This window comes from Heteronotia binoei, chromosome 7 (assembly GCF_032191835.1).
Source record: "Heteronotia binoei isolate CCM8104 ecotype False Entrance Well chromosome 7, APGP_CSIRO_Hbin_v1, whole genome shotgun sequence".
Classification (NCBI taxonomy): domain Eukaryota; kingdom Metazoa; phylum Chordata; class Lepidosauria; order Squamata; family Gekkonidae; genus Heteronotia; species Heteronotia binoei.
The window spans coordinates 19,840,080-19,853,885 of NC_083229.1; the positions used below are offsets into that span (position 1 = coordinate 19,840,080).

Sequence of the window (13,806 nt, forward strand, 5' to 3'; positions counted from 1 at the left end):
CTGACTGTTCCTCTTTTATTAGAAATTCACTGCACAGAGAAAATTAGAGGATCAGGAAGTAATGTTTTAGCCTAGTATCTAGGGTTGTCAACTCCATGTTGGGGAATTCCTGTTGATCTGGGGCTGCAGCCTGCATAGGGTGGAGTTTGGGGAGAGGAGGGACCTCAGCAAGGTACAATGCCATAGCGTCCACCCTCCAAAACAGCCATTTCTTCCAGGGTGATTGCTTTCTGTTGCCTGGAAATCAGGTCTAATTTTGGGAGATCTCCAGGCTCTACCTGGATTTTAGTAATCCTGCTCTTCTCTGACATGCCAGTTTCCCTCATTTGGGGATTGTGTTTTCAGATATCTCTATGGCAGGGGTGGCCAACGGTAGCTCTCCAGATGTTTTTTGCCTACAACTCCCATCAGCCCCAGCCAGCATGCTGGCTGGGGCTGATGGGAGTTGTAGGCAAAAAACTTCTGGAGAGCTACCGTTGGCCACCCCTGCTTTAGGGTATCCTTGCCTAGAGGACTTAATCCTTTCTGCAGGTCTGTTTTAGGTGAGGCCTGTGTTTTCAGTTGTTGTTAATCTCAGTCCGTGGTTTCCTTGAAGACAGATTCAGGCGGGTAGTTGTGTTTGAGTTCAGTGGCACCTTTAAGACCAACCAAGTCTAATTCTTGGTAGAAGCTGTTTCAGTGTATTCGAAGAAGTGTGGATGCACCCGAAATCTACCCAGGATTAAACCTGTTGGTCTTAAAGTTGTCACTGGACTGAAACTTTGTTCTGTCATTTCCTTGTAGTTGATTTTTTTTCCCCCAAGGCAAGAGATTCCAAGGCAGGGCCTGTAAGACAGAATTGTTTAAACTTTGTTGTTGTTCAGTCGCACAGTTGAGTCCGGCTTTTTGCGACCCCATGGACGAAGTCATGCCCGGCCCTTCTGTCTTCCACCATCCTCCGAAGTCTGCTCAAATTTGTGTTAGTTACATCAGTAACACTATGCAGCCATCTCATCTTTTGCCGTCCCCTTCTTCTTTTGCCTTCTGTTTTTCCCAGCATCAGGATCTTCTCCAGGGAGAGCTTCCTTCTCATTTGGTGGCCAAAGTATTTGAGCTTCAGCTTCAGCATCTGACCTTCCAGGGAACAGTCAGGGTTGATTTCCCTTAGCACTGACTGACTGGATCTTTTTTCAGTCCAAGGGACTCTCAAGAGTCTTCCCCAGCACCACAGCTCAAAAGCATCTATTCTTCTGCGCTCGGCCTTCCTTATGGTCCAACTCTCACAGCCATACATTACTAGCGTTTAATAAATAATGGGGAAAGGAAAGGGAGAGGTCCCCTGTGCAAGCACCAGTCGTTTCCCACTCTGGGGTGATGCTTTCACAACGTTTTCACAGCAGACTTTTTACGGGGTGGTTTGTCATTTCCTTCCCCAGTCATCTACACTTTCCCCCAGCAAGCCGGGTACTCATTTTACTGACCTCGGAAGGATGGAAGGCTGAGTCAACCTCGAACCGGCTACCTGAAAACCCAGCTTCCGCCGGGGATTGAACTCAGAGTGAGCAGAGTTTAGGACTGCAGCACTGCAGCTTTAACACTCTGCGCCACAGGGCTCCTATTAATGGGGAGGCGACCGCTATTCCACCATCCCACAGCACTGACTGACACCTGAACCATCCCAGTACAAATCCAGAGCGTCAAATAACATCTTACGATATCATTAGATGTGGCGCTCAATAAGAATTAAAACCCGCCATCGGAATCCTGGCGAGTGAACCTGGAACTGTACTACATATTTTAAACTGTATGAACTGTTGAAACGTTTTGATGGTTTTATTGTACCTTGATCTTAACATTCTGTTATTTTAACTGTTGTTCGCTGCCCTGAGCGTGTTAGGGGAGGGAGGGGGATATAAATACAATACAATAAAATAATAAATAAATAAAGTTCTCCCTACCTTCAAATCATGGTGGATTTACAAGGGGCAGGCAGTAAAACAAAAAAGAAAAAAGGTCTTGCTGATAGCCTGAGAAAAAGTCCAACAGCAGAGACCTGCATTCTGTTTTTGCCTCTTTCCTTTTCCTGCAACGTGGGAAAGGGGAACCCAGTTTAGTACAACTGATTTAAATTCCAGCAGTTTTCCTCTCCAATTAAGCAATAAAGTTTATGTAATGAGGCTCAGCCAGCAGGGACCGCTGCTCCGATTGAGATCTCTCCAGCACGCCGACAAGAGTGTTACAGTGAATAAGACATCTTCGAAAATTATATTTCTGTCTGCTCCTGAAACTGTACATTCTACAGTCTAAATAAGATGGGTCTGGCTGATCCAGATAAGGTCCAGTATCTTTTGAAGGATGTTACTCCTGACATAACTGTAAACACTGCCTTATTTCTGTACTGGGCCAAAATGATTCGTCAAGACAAGGAACAGTTTTGTTGTCCCATTTAACTTTGATCTTATGTAAATGTACTTTAATCCTGATGTCCAGTATTTTAACCTATTTTCTGTTTTTCAACCCATTGTTCTTTTAACCTGTTTTTACATGCCATTAAAGGTTGATTGATTGATTGATTACTCCTCCTTTACTCCTACAGTCTAATCTAGAGCATTAGAACACTTTCCCTATGAAGAAAACGCTTGGGGCTTGGGGCTCTTTAGCTTGGAGAAACATCGACTGCGAGGTGACATGAGAGAGGTTTACAAGATTATGCATGGGATGGAGAAAGTAGAGAAAGAAGTCCTTTTCTCCCTTTCTCACAATACAAGAACTCGTGGGCATTCGATGAAATTGCTGAGCAGTCAGGTTAAAATGGATAAAAGGAAGTACTTCTTCACCAAAATGGTGATTAACATGTGGAATTCACTGCCACAGGATGTGGTGGCGGCTACAAGCATAGACAGCTTCAAAAGGGGAATGGATAAGCATATGGAGCAGAGGTCCATCAGTGGTTATTAGCCACAGCTTATTGTTGGAACTCTGTCTGGGGCAGTGGTGCTCTGTATTCTTGTGCTGGGGTGGGGGGACAGTGGAAGGGGTTCTAGCTTCACCTGTGGACCTCCTGATGGCACTTGAGTTTTTGGCCACTGTGTGACACAGAGTGTTGGACTGGATGGGCCATTGGCCTGATCCAACATGACTTCTCTTATGTTCTTATCTTTTAATGGGATGGATCTGTCAGTCTGAAAGCCAGTGGGGATGCATTGGTTAGCATGTTGGATTAAGTTCTGAGGGACCCAGGTTTGAATCCTGGCTCTCCTATGGACTCTTGCTGTAAGGTTGCCAGTCTCCAGGTGCGGCTGGATCTATCCACAATCTTCAGGTATGTTCCAACCCAGCCTGAAATAGATTCTCTGGAGTAGATATATATATATATTTAATTGTTCTTTTCATACGGTGAGCTGGAGGGAAATTATTAGCCTGCTGTTGAAAAGGTTTCCTGGCAGATCAAATAAACTCAAATTAGATTATCTTTTGTCAGATAGGAGCCACCAAACAAGAAGACAGGTGGCTAGGTTCTGTTCCCAGGTTTATAAAGAATGCAAAAAGCCAGACAAATAGGCCAAACTGTAAATCTTTTAACATATTTTAAAGTGACTTTTTAAAAATGGTTTAAAGGGTTAAATAATAATATTTTATTTTTATTTTTCTGCTATAACCCTCAAGTCATCAAATTTTAACATGCAGATTCTTTGTCGGACTTTTTATAAGGTACTTTTAAGGCCCTTTCCATGATTAAAATGTTCTGGTCAATGACTAATAATCAACTGAACTGACCCGATCCAACCCTATCTTGCTGGCCAACCTTCAAGTCACATTCACTCAGCCTAACCTACCTCGCAAGGTTGTTGTGAGCATGAAATGGCAGAAGAGACAATGATGTAAGCTGGCTTGAGGAATTAAAGACAAAATATAATAACTGAATTGAAAAGGTTTCTGTTCCTTAATGTCCAGGATTGCAGCTTTGGCGGGACAATTTCTTTTCCCAAGATAGCCCTGTGCTCGCCCGCTCTGTTTTAGCTTCACAAAAGCTGCAGTGAAACAGAAGATTTTTCCCCTTCCTAAAAACCGTTTGGGCGGCTGCCGAGGGAGCATGCGCACTGCTCGGCCAGCCTCCGCCGCCAGCCCAGCAACCGCCCTGCCGCGCTCCAACTGGCAGGGCTCGCGCTTTACCCGGTACATCCGGGTCACTGGCACGCACGCGCCTGACGCACGCACGCCCGGCGGCGGTCGTCGTCTCCCTGGTGGCGGCGGCTCTTTAACGGCTGCCTGGTCCTCGCGGGCGGCTCCGCTCCCAGCTCGGTCCCTCCCCTCAGCTTCGGGGGAGGGGGCAGCGCGGTAAGTACCACAAAAAACCGGGGGAGGGAGCGTGAAAAAACAACCACCCCCGCCCTCTTTTCGCCCTCAGTGTCTTGTCACTCAGCCCCCCCTCCCGTCGCGTTCTCATGGAAGAAGCTGACTGAGGCGCTCTGTGGAATCCCCCCCCCCCGGCACATGGACTCGCCCTGCCCTCTGAGCTTCCCGGTCTCCCGCTCCACGCGCACCTTTCCCGTCGCCATAGAAACCGCCCTCGGCTGCCCCCCGCGCGCGCCGCCTCGCCCGCCTGCCTTCCACGTGGGTCAGCTCCAGACTTCCTTCTGCAGACGCTTCTCCTTTTCTCTCTGCAAAAAACAGTTCTCCCCCCCCCCCCCCCACAACAAGTTGGTTATTTCGGGCATCTCCACATGCTTCCCATCCCCCCCTCTTTCCCCCCATGTCATCCATTCATCTGCTGCCTTTTTTGGGGGGGGGGGAAGGGGTGTGTTTCCTCCCCTGCATTCTTGTCAAGCTCTTAATATTCGTGATCCCCTCCCTGAATGCTGCTTGGTTTTTGCATCAGGTCTGGTTGTCCTCTTTGACGTGAGTCTTTCCCACTCTTGACTTGGAGGGGAGCAATGTTCCTTCTAAGCTACAGAGTCTTGTGAGCAAAAATTCTACGTTGTGAGCTACTGGCATTAAAGTGGTGAGCTACTTCATAAATCAGTGGGCTCTGGGGTCATCCTTCCAAAAAATGTGTGAGCTGGAGGCTAAAAATCTGTGAGCTAGCTCACGCTAACTCAGCTTAGAGGGAACACTGGAGGGGAGCTTTGGTGGTCTGCAGAAGAGCAGTTAAATTTGAGTCTAGCAGCGCTGTAAAGACCGAGAAGGTTTTAGGAGTATCGGCTTTTGACAGTCAAAGCTCCCTTTGTCGGACACCAAGTAAGAAAATATCCTTGGTCTGATGAAGGGAGTTCTGACTGTCGGAAAGCTTGTGGTCCCGAAATCGTCTTGGTCTCTACAGAAGCAGCTGGACTCGAATTGACAGCTCTCTCCTTTCACAATAGCTTCCTTTTGAACCTGGACTGCCCTCCTCCTAATCTTGATCTCTTTCTTCTTCTTTTTGGACTCTGTTAGCACTCCTCCTTCGGTGTTCCTTTTTAGGTTTCATTCTCTCCTTGAACCTTTTGACCCTTCCCTACACACCTTCCCTACCTTGCTTTCTGTTTGGACCAGGATTGTTTTCCTTTTCTTGACCACTCCCTGTTTCCCCCCTCCCCTTCTTGATCTTCTGCCCTTATTTGGGACAAGTTTTGCTCTCTGTCTTCCCTTCACTGAATCACTGCTTCTTAATTAACCTTCTTTGCTTCCCCTCGGTTGTTTTGGTATCCATGTGCAGGATGTTAAACTCCTCCTGCGTCTTTTCAAGAGCCTCCTTTCTTCACTCTTTGTCCACCTCCCTGTAACTGCTCCTCTCATCTGCTTCCTCAAACTGGATGTATTCTTTTTTTCTAATGGTAAACTATAATGATGTTATAATATCTTGAGATACTAATGCCCTCCATTTAAACTCACAACTAACGAAACCGGAATGGCACCCAGATTCATGGCACTTCACACCTATGACCTGTCTGCTTTTTATCACCCTCTACTGTAGTTACAGCCCAGTTAACAATACTAACAAACAAACACAGACCCCAATTTTTGATTCTTTTAATCTGCTAAAAAACATTCCCATGACTCTACATACCAGCTCACTGCTCACCTTTTCCATATTTAAAGATGGCTTGCCGTTCCAATCTTGGCTGATGAAGTCTGCTTAGAGCATACGAAAGTTTACATTCTGAATAAAGCTTAGCTGGTCTTAAAGGTACATCTTGTCTTTTACCTTGTTCTGTTGCTTCAGACCAACGTGGCTGCTCACTTGGATCTATCAACCTGAATGTATTTTTGATGGGTACATCCTCCTTCCTTGTTCTTATGCCACAGGGTATTGTGGGAACTCTCTGTCTGGGGCAGTGATGCTCTATTCTTGGTGCTTGGGGGGGGGGCACAGTGGGAGGGTTTCTAGTGTCCTGGCCCCACTGGTGGACCTCCTGATTGCACTTGGTTTTTTTGGCCGCTGTGTGACAGAGTATTGGACTGGATGGGCCATTGGCTTGATCCAACATGGCTTCTCTTATGTTCTTATGTTCCCTTTGTGTTACTGTGCATAGTCCTGATACATTATTTTTCCCCCCTAAAAGAAGTGTCCTCCTTCCTCCCACCTCTGTTGACTCCAGCAGCTTTATACCCTCCAAGTCTCTATGTAAATATTCTGCAAAATAATTCCTTGTGAAATAATTTTCCAACTGCCATGCTTTCTCTTCCACGCTTCTCTCTCATGCCCTGTCCACTTTTGGTATTGCATCCTGAGATACGCAGCCCTGCGTCTCCTTACTTCCACTCCACAAAGGGCAAATATACAGAGAGAATCAGACTGCACATCCCCTACTCAGGTAGATCTGACTCAGCTCTCTTCTTCCCTCCCTGTGCTACTTCCTGTTTTCTGATCTGAAGCAATCCCTCCTCCGCTTCCTCTGCCCCACGTGTGCCCTTAGTTTTCATTGGCAGGAGCCTGCTGCTCTTCTGGTGAAGTGCTGCTTCTTCTCCGCATTCATCATTCATTTCTTCTTTCCCCCACCTGCCCATTTTGCTTGCTTCCTTCCTTTCCTCCATTAACTTCAGGCAGGATTTGTCTCTCGTTCCTTCTTCTCATTGGCACCCTTGTGCCCTATTGTAAAATTAAGTAAGACAAAAAAAAGCAACCGAGCCATTGGAATATGCTGTGGAAACGACTAGCCAGGAGACATTTGTTTTCTGTCACTCCTGTTATTTAATTGTTATTTCAGGTTTATTTAGGGCCGGCAATTTACAGGGAGGGGAAGGGAACCATTCAGACTATAGAGAGCTGTTCAGAAAATAGTACAAGTGGTCTTTGGGCAGATCCTAACCAATACTCCCTTTAGATAGATCCAAGCAGGCAGCCGTGTTGGTCTGAAGCAGTTGAACAAAGCAGGAGTCAAGTGGCACCTTTAAGACCAACCACGTTTTATTTCGAACGTAAGCTTTCGTGTGCTCTCTAAGCACACTTCATCAGACGAGGGGATCAGGTATTGATCCCCTCTGATGAAGTGTGCTTAGAGAGCACCTGAAAGCTTACGTTCTAAATAAAACTTGGTTGGTCTTAAAGGTGCACCTTGACTCCTGTTTTGTTCAATACTCCCTTTAAGCTGTGGAGTCTTGTGAGCAAAAAATTCTGCCTTATTAGTTACTGGCATTAAAGTTGTGATCAAGCAATTTTGGCTACTGCATAAATTAGTTTGCTCTGGGGACATTTTTCCTGAGCTAAGACAAAAATATGTGAGCTGGAGGCTAAAAAAACTGTGAGCTAGCTCACACTCACTCAGCTCAGAGGGAACATTGATCCTGCTCCCGCTCCTCTGTCATTTGTTGTTCTGTGATGTGCCACTTACTGCTATTTGAAAAAGACTTTTGGAAAAGGAAAAGATAAACTCACCCCGGGCGGGGGGGGGGAGGGTTAGATCTAGTAGTGGTTGTGGGTTACTCAGAAATAGTTCTGTTAGAAGCTGAGAGCAAATAGTTACAAAATGTCCTGGAAGGCCTGACCAGAGTTGGGAGCAAAGATGCACATGATCAGATCCAGCAAGACAGTGCTTACGAATTCACTGTTCACCTTGTGCACCTTTCACCACAGACATCATTCGTTATCTTTGTTCTGTGCAGTTAGATATTATGTTCCCCTGGATAGGGACTTGCCTTTCGTTTTTCATTTTGCTTTTTAAATGTTTCTGCCCTGCTCACCCCAATTTTTGAACCAAGCACTGAACCACGCAGTTTAAAACTTACAAATCAAACACAAACAGAAGCCTCCTCAAGGCCTCTGTCTTGCTTTCTGTTAGAAAAGAGCTTCAACCTCCAGCAAAAGTTCTTTGGAACAGGGTTGCTTTATGGGACCTCCAGAGCCCATTTATATGCAGCTTTTCAACCCAATGCCCTTCAGAAAACATGTGATGTTCTATCAGATGTCGTATCCATAGGTGGCACTGAATGAACAAAGAAACATACCAATTACTCCAACAAACAGGGCTCAGCAAACTGTCTGAAAATGTGGTGTTGAGGATTTTAAAATTGGTCTTGGGGACACCTTAGTCTACAGGTTTATATTCCACTTTTATTGATACTCAGTTTGGTTAGGGGAGGGGCTGTGGCTCAGTGGTAGAGCATCTGCTTGGCATGAAGTCCCAGGATCAATCCCCAGTATCATCAGTTAAAAGGACCAGGCAATAGATGATGTACGACCTCTACCTCGGACCCTGGAGAGCCACTTCCTGTCTTAGAAAACAGTATTGTCCATGAGGGACCAGTGGTGTGAATCAGTATGAGGCAGTTTCATGTATTCGTGTGTGTGTGTGTTTTTAATGCTACTTTGTGTATTTTTTTCTACTTCTGCCTGTCAGTTGTGCTCAGCCAGTTTGGTGTAGCTGTTAAGTGTGCGGACTGTTATCTGGGAGAACCGGGTTTGATTCCCCACTCCTCCACTTGCAGCTCCTGGAATGGCCTTGAGTCAGTCATAGCTCTGGCAGAGGTTGTCCTTGTCGTCTCAGCCCCACCCACCTCACAGGGTGTCTTGTCGGGGAGGAAGATAAAGGAGATTGTGAGCCACTCTGAGATTTGGAGTAGAGGGTGGGATATAAACCCAATATCATCTTATCTCAAGTTCTTTCTAGAAAACTTCTTGCTTATCTTCCAGTCACATCCACTTAGGATTCCATCTTCACCTGTTTGCCCACTTGCTCCTTGAGCTGACACACTCCCAGCTCTGACTGCCCACTAGCAGCCTTAAGACCCACGAAGTTGGATTCTGGGTGTGAGCTTTTGTGTGCACGCAGAAATAAACATTGTTGGCCTTAAAGGAGCCACTGGACTCAGACTGTTCGGTGACTTCACGCCAAACACGGCTCCCCGCCTGAATCCGCCCGTTAACATAGTTGACTATAGTCACAGCTTTCTTTCCATTTGAACTTGTGCTCTTTAATCTTACCATTGCCCGATCCCTTTGCTGAAACAATTAACTTCCTTGGGAACCTCTCAATCACTTTTATCTCAGTTCCTCTTGTTAGTTTCTGGTGCTATAATCAGCACCCTTCCTCCCTTTCTTCTTGCTCTCTTTCTCTTCCTTCATCTGAACAGCCCAACCCTTAATCTGTCTGCCACCGCAACCTCTGTCAAGTCTCCCAGCGCAAGCTCACCTTGCAGGATGAGGTTGCGTTAAAAGGAGCCACCGCAGGCAGCTGCTCTGTCCCAGCCGCTCTCTAAATAGAAACTGATATTTTTGACTCTTCTGTCAAACGGCTGAAGACTTATTTTGCATTTTGTAGGATCAGATTACTTACATCGGCTGCTGCCGTCCAGAAAACCTTACCAGCAAAGCTATGAATTGCTTGCTTCAAATATTATTTCTCTCCTTCCTGTTAAGTCCAGCTGAAAGGCAATATTTCCCCTAGCATGATTGATAACACTCAGCAGCTGTGTTGTGCTGATTTCAGCCTTTAATTCTGGCCCATGAAGTGTTCTTTATCTCCTTGCTCATTATATTGCCTATTATTCGAGGTTATGGAAGGGACAGAAAAAATGTAAGCTTCGGGCAACTAAAACCCCTGTTCATTGCTTCATTAATAACCCCTCTTCTTCCTATGCAGCTTTCTCAGATGGCCTCCCCTGTAAGTACTTGTCTGCCCCGTACCTGGGATCCCTCTGGCTAATGAATATGGTTCATGGTGGTATGGCGCAGTATGCCCTGAATTCAGTCTCTGGCATCACTAGTTAAAAAGGACCTTGAGTAACAGTGTTAGGAAGGACCTTTGCCTGAGACCTTGCAAAGTCATTGCCATAATTGATAGAATCATAGAATCATAGAGTTGGAAGGGACCATGTAATCTAACACACACACACCCTCCGGCTAAGTGCAGGATCAGCCGAAAGCATCCATGACAAGTGTTTGTCCAGCCGCTGTTTGAAGAATTGACAGTAAGGGGGAGCTCACCACCTTCCTAACTTGTATTTTACTGATGTACATCCCCCAGAGCTTGGCCTAGGTTGTGATGTGGTGATTAAGCAAATCAAATCAGTAATAAGGATGATAACAACAACAATAACTGCAACCCATTATTGTGAGTCCTCTGCTCTGCTGCCAGCAGGAACAGCTCCCTGCTCTTCTCAGAGCGATGACCTTTCAGATACTTAGGGAGAGCACCTATGTCCCCCTCAACCTCCTCTTCTCCAGACTAAACAGTCTCCAGTCTTTCAGCCTTTCATCGTAGGGCTTGGTCTCCAGGCCCCGATCACGTTTGTTGTTCTTTTTGGTGCCTGCTCCATTCTGTCTACATCCTTTTTAAAGTGAGGCTTGCAGAACTGCATGCCGTACTGTTTGTGTGACCTGACCAACATGGTGTGCTGTGGTGATCTTGTGATCTGGATGCTGCGCTACTGTTGATACATCCCAAAATCACATCAGTCTTCTTTGCCGCTGCATCATGCTGAGTGCTTGTATTTAGGTTACAGTCTGCAAGATTGTGTTCACTGCTACCCAGATCGTACAAAGCTAAATGGACCAGTTGTTTGACTTAGTTTAGAACAGCTTTGTGTATTCAGAACTAATGTTTCTAACTCAGGTACTGGGTTATTCCCTTGCAGTTTTGTGTTGGCTTATATTAACATTCAGTGCTAGCTCTTGAAAAGATGGTGGATATTTTCCCAGCTCTGCATGCTGCTGTTCTCTTGCTGTGGAGATGGTGTTACACTTCTTTTGGATGAGTCGTATATGGGGTCTTTTGCTTTGCCAGCTTCCCTTCCATGTGACACACTGTTTTTCCTAATTGCCCTAAGTCCTTTCAGAGGATGAACACTTAAATTGGCTTATGTAGAGTATGTCATTCATTATAGATTTCTGCCGGGCTTTATGAGTAGTGTGAATAATGACTTTCATCTTAGGCCATTGTAAATGAAATAGTACGCAGAGAGAGGAATAAATATCTGGCAACTGTGAATCATCATGCAGCTGTGATTGTCACACGTGACTCAGGTGAGTCAATAAACCTTAGAGGGAAGCGGCATAATTCAGAATTTCCCCGTTTCATCAACTATGAGGCGCCAATGACGAAAGTGCAGGTTCTTTGTTCTTTGCCGCTAGAAGGAATCGAACAAAACACGTGGAATCGTGGGACAGGAAAGGACCCAAAGTGCACCAAGCTCTGTCTCTTACTTCTGAAAGGATAGTCCCTACATCTGCGAAGGGAACTGATCTCTCTCATTCGGATGGATCCAAGTGGGCAGTCGTGTTGGTCTGAAGCAGTAGAACAAAGCAAGAGTCAGGTACCACCTTTAAGACCAACCAAGTTTTATTCGGAATGTAAGTTTTCGTGTGATGAAGTGCGCTCAGAGCACACAAAAGCGTACATTCTGAATAAAACTTTGTTGGTCTTAAAAGTGAAACTTGACTCTTGCTTTGTTCTGCTCATTCAGATGGTAATTTATCACTAGCAGAGAACTTGGGGCTCTGACCTGGATAACCAAGGCTGGCTTTGATCTCATCAACTTGTGGAAGCTAAGCAGGGTCGGCCCTGGTTAGTACTTGGATAGGAGACCACCAGGAAAGTCCAAGGTCACTTCGCAGAAGGAGGCAATGGCAGAGCACCTCTGTTCATCTTGTATCTTGAGAATCCTATAGGGTCACTGTAAGTCGGCTGGGACTTGATGGCATTTTCCACCACCAAAGAACTTGTGGGGTGGGGATGCACCAAACCAATGCACCAAACTGATGCTGAAGGCAATGGGTAGCTTGGTGAGACCATTCATGTGGCTCAATAAAGGCTATTTGTTTAACCATTTATATCCCATTTTTCCTTTTGGTTCGCAGCAGCTTGCAATAATAGAGAAAAACATGTTCAGTAGAGTTAAGACCACTTAAGTTTCTTTCCCACTGGGCAAATGAAAAATGATCAGAGCAGCCTTACAAGTAAGTCTGAAAAAGTAAGTAGCTCGCAAAGTATATGAGAATGCAAGTAGAACCTACAAGAACAGGCCAGTAGTCCATCCAGTTTTCAGCTGGCAAGATGTACTTCTCCTACTCATCTAACATGCTGGTTTAATAAAAGGTTTAATAAATGGTTTAGTCACATTGTTGAAGCTGTAGTATTCTGGAAAGCAAGCAAGCGTGACCCATTGGAGACTGTGGGACCCCACAGTGAGCTTTCTAAAGGGGAAAAGTGTGAAAATTTGTGGCTTGAAAGAGAACGAGAACCACACTTTTTTCAGTGTGCAGAAATGTGGCTTTATCAAGCCAGGCAAACTGGAAGATAATTGTTTTAAAGGGTAGCTGTGCGTCACTCTCCTGTAAGATTTGGGGCACATTGTTTCCCGGCACCGCATAGGGAACGTCTGGTCACTGAGCAGGAGGACAAAATCTTGTTACAAAACTTTTCTGCGCAAAAATCACGTGGCTTCTTTTAGTGGCACGTGTCTGCCCCTGTAAGCATCCCATCGTGGCAATGCCTAATGCTTTGGGGGGGAAGCAGTGAGAGCTGAGCACTGCTATTATTGTGGTGTCTTTGATGACAATAGAAGTAGCTTTGTGTACTGGTCTGGTCCTTGTCCAGAGATCAAGGGATGATAGGGTCTAAAATATATATATAGTGGAGGGAATGAGTGTGTATGAGCTAGCAAATTAATAGCATAAAAGGCTTTGCAGAAGAGCATTATGAAGAGTACTTGAAGGTGGTTGAAGTATAATGACAAGTTTGGGACAGGGCGCATTTTTATTTGTTTATGCCAGGGGTGGCCAACAGTAGCTCTCCAGAAGTTTCTTTTGCCTACAACTCCCATCAGCCCCAGCCAGCATGGCCAATGGCTGGGGCTGATGGGAGTTGTAGGCAAAAGAAACATCTGGAGAGCTACCGTTGGCCACCCCTGGTTTATGCAATTAAAACATCGAAGCTATGATTCCTTGCAGTTTGGGATTCTTAAGCCAGCACACAAATACATTAAAACAATGTTAAACTCCCAAATAGATTTCTAAAAGCAGTTAAAACACATGAAGGGGAGGAAGGGGTAATCAGGAGCAGTGAGCAGCTGCCCAGACAAAACAGAAAAGTCCTCACCCGCTGGCGGAAGAGGATGCCGGAAGGAGTGGGTGGAGAATGTGAGAAAGGGAACAAGGGTAGTGGGCAGAGTGGAAGGACTCAGAGATCCAAGTTGCCAGGGGGAAATATGGGGAGCCACCATGAATGAGAAGCCCTCTGCTTGAGCCACCAGCTTAAAACAAGCCCCATCTGGGGTTCTGTCAGAATAGATTGTCTCATGTATTTTTCCAGGGAGGGAAGATCAACCTGCCAAATCTCCAGATCATTCTTTGATAGCCTTCTGTGTCAACTGAGAGTTGACTATTTACAAGCCTGTCTTATAGGCTGCATT

The 13,806-nt window shown here is 45.7% G+C and overlaps 1 protein-coding gene across 2 annotated transcripts in view; it reads left to right on the plus strand.

Annotated features, from left to right (window-relative positions):
• Window positions 1-4,112: 4,112 nt before the first annotated feature.
• Window positions 4,113-13,806, plus strand: part of CYRIB (CYFIP related Rac1 interactor B) — an 88,546-nt gene continuing 78,852 nt past the window's right edge. For both annotated transcript variants that reach the window (XM_060243218.1, XM_060243219.1), the window contains exon 1: window positions 4,113-4,317. The gene's annotated coding sequence lies outside the window, so the exon portion shown is untranslated. The remainder of the gene's footprint in view (window positions 4,318-13,806) is intronic.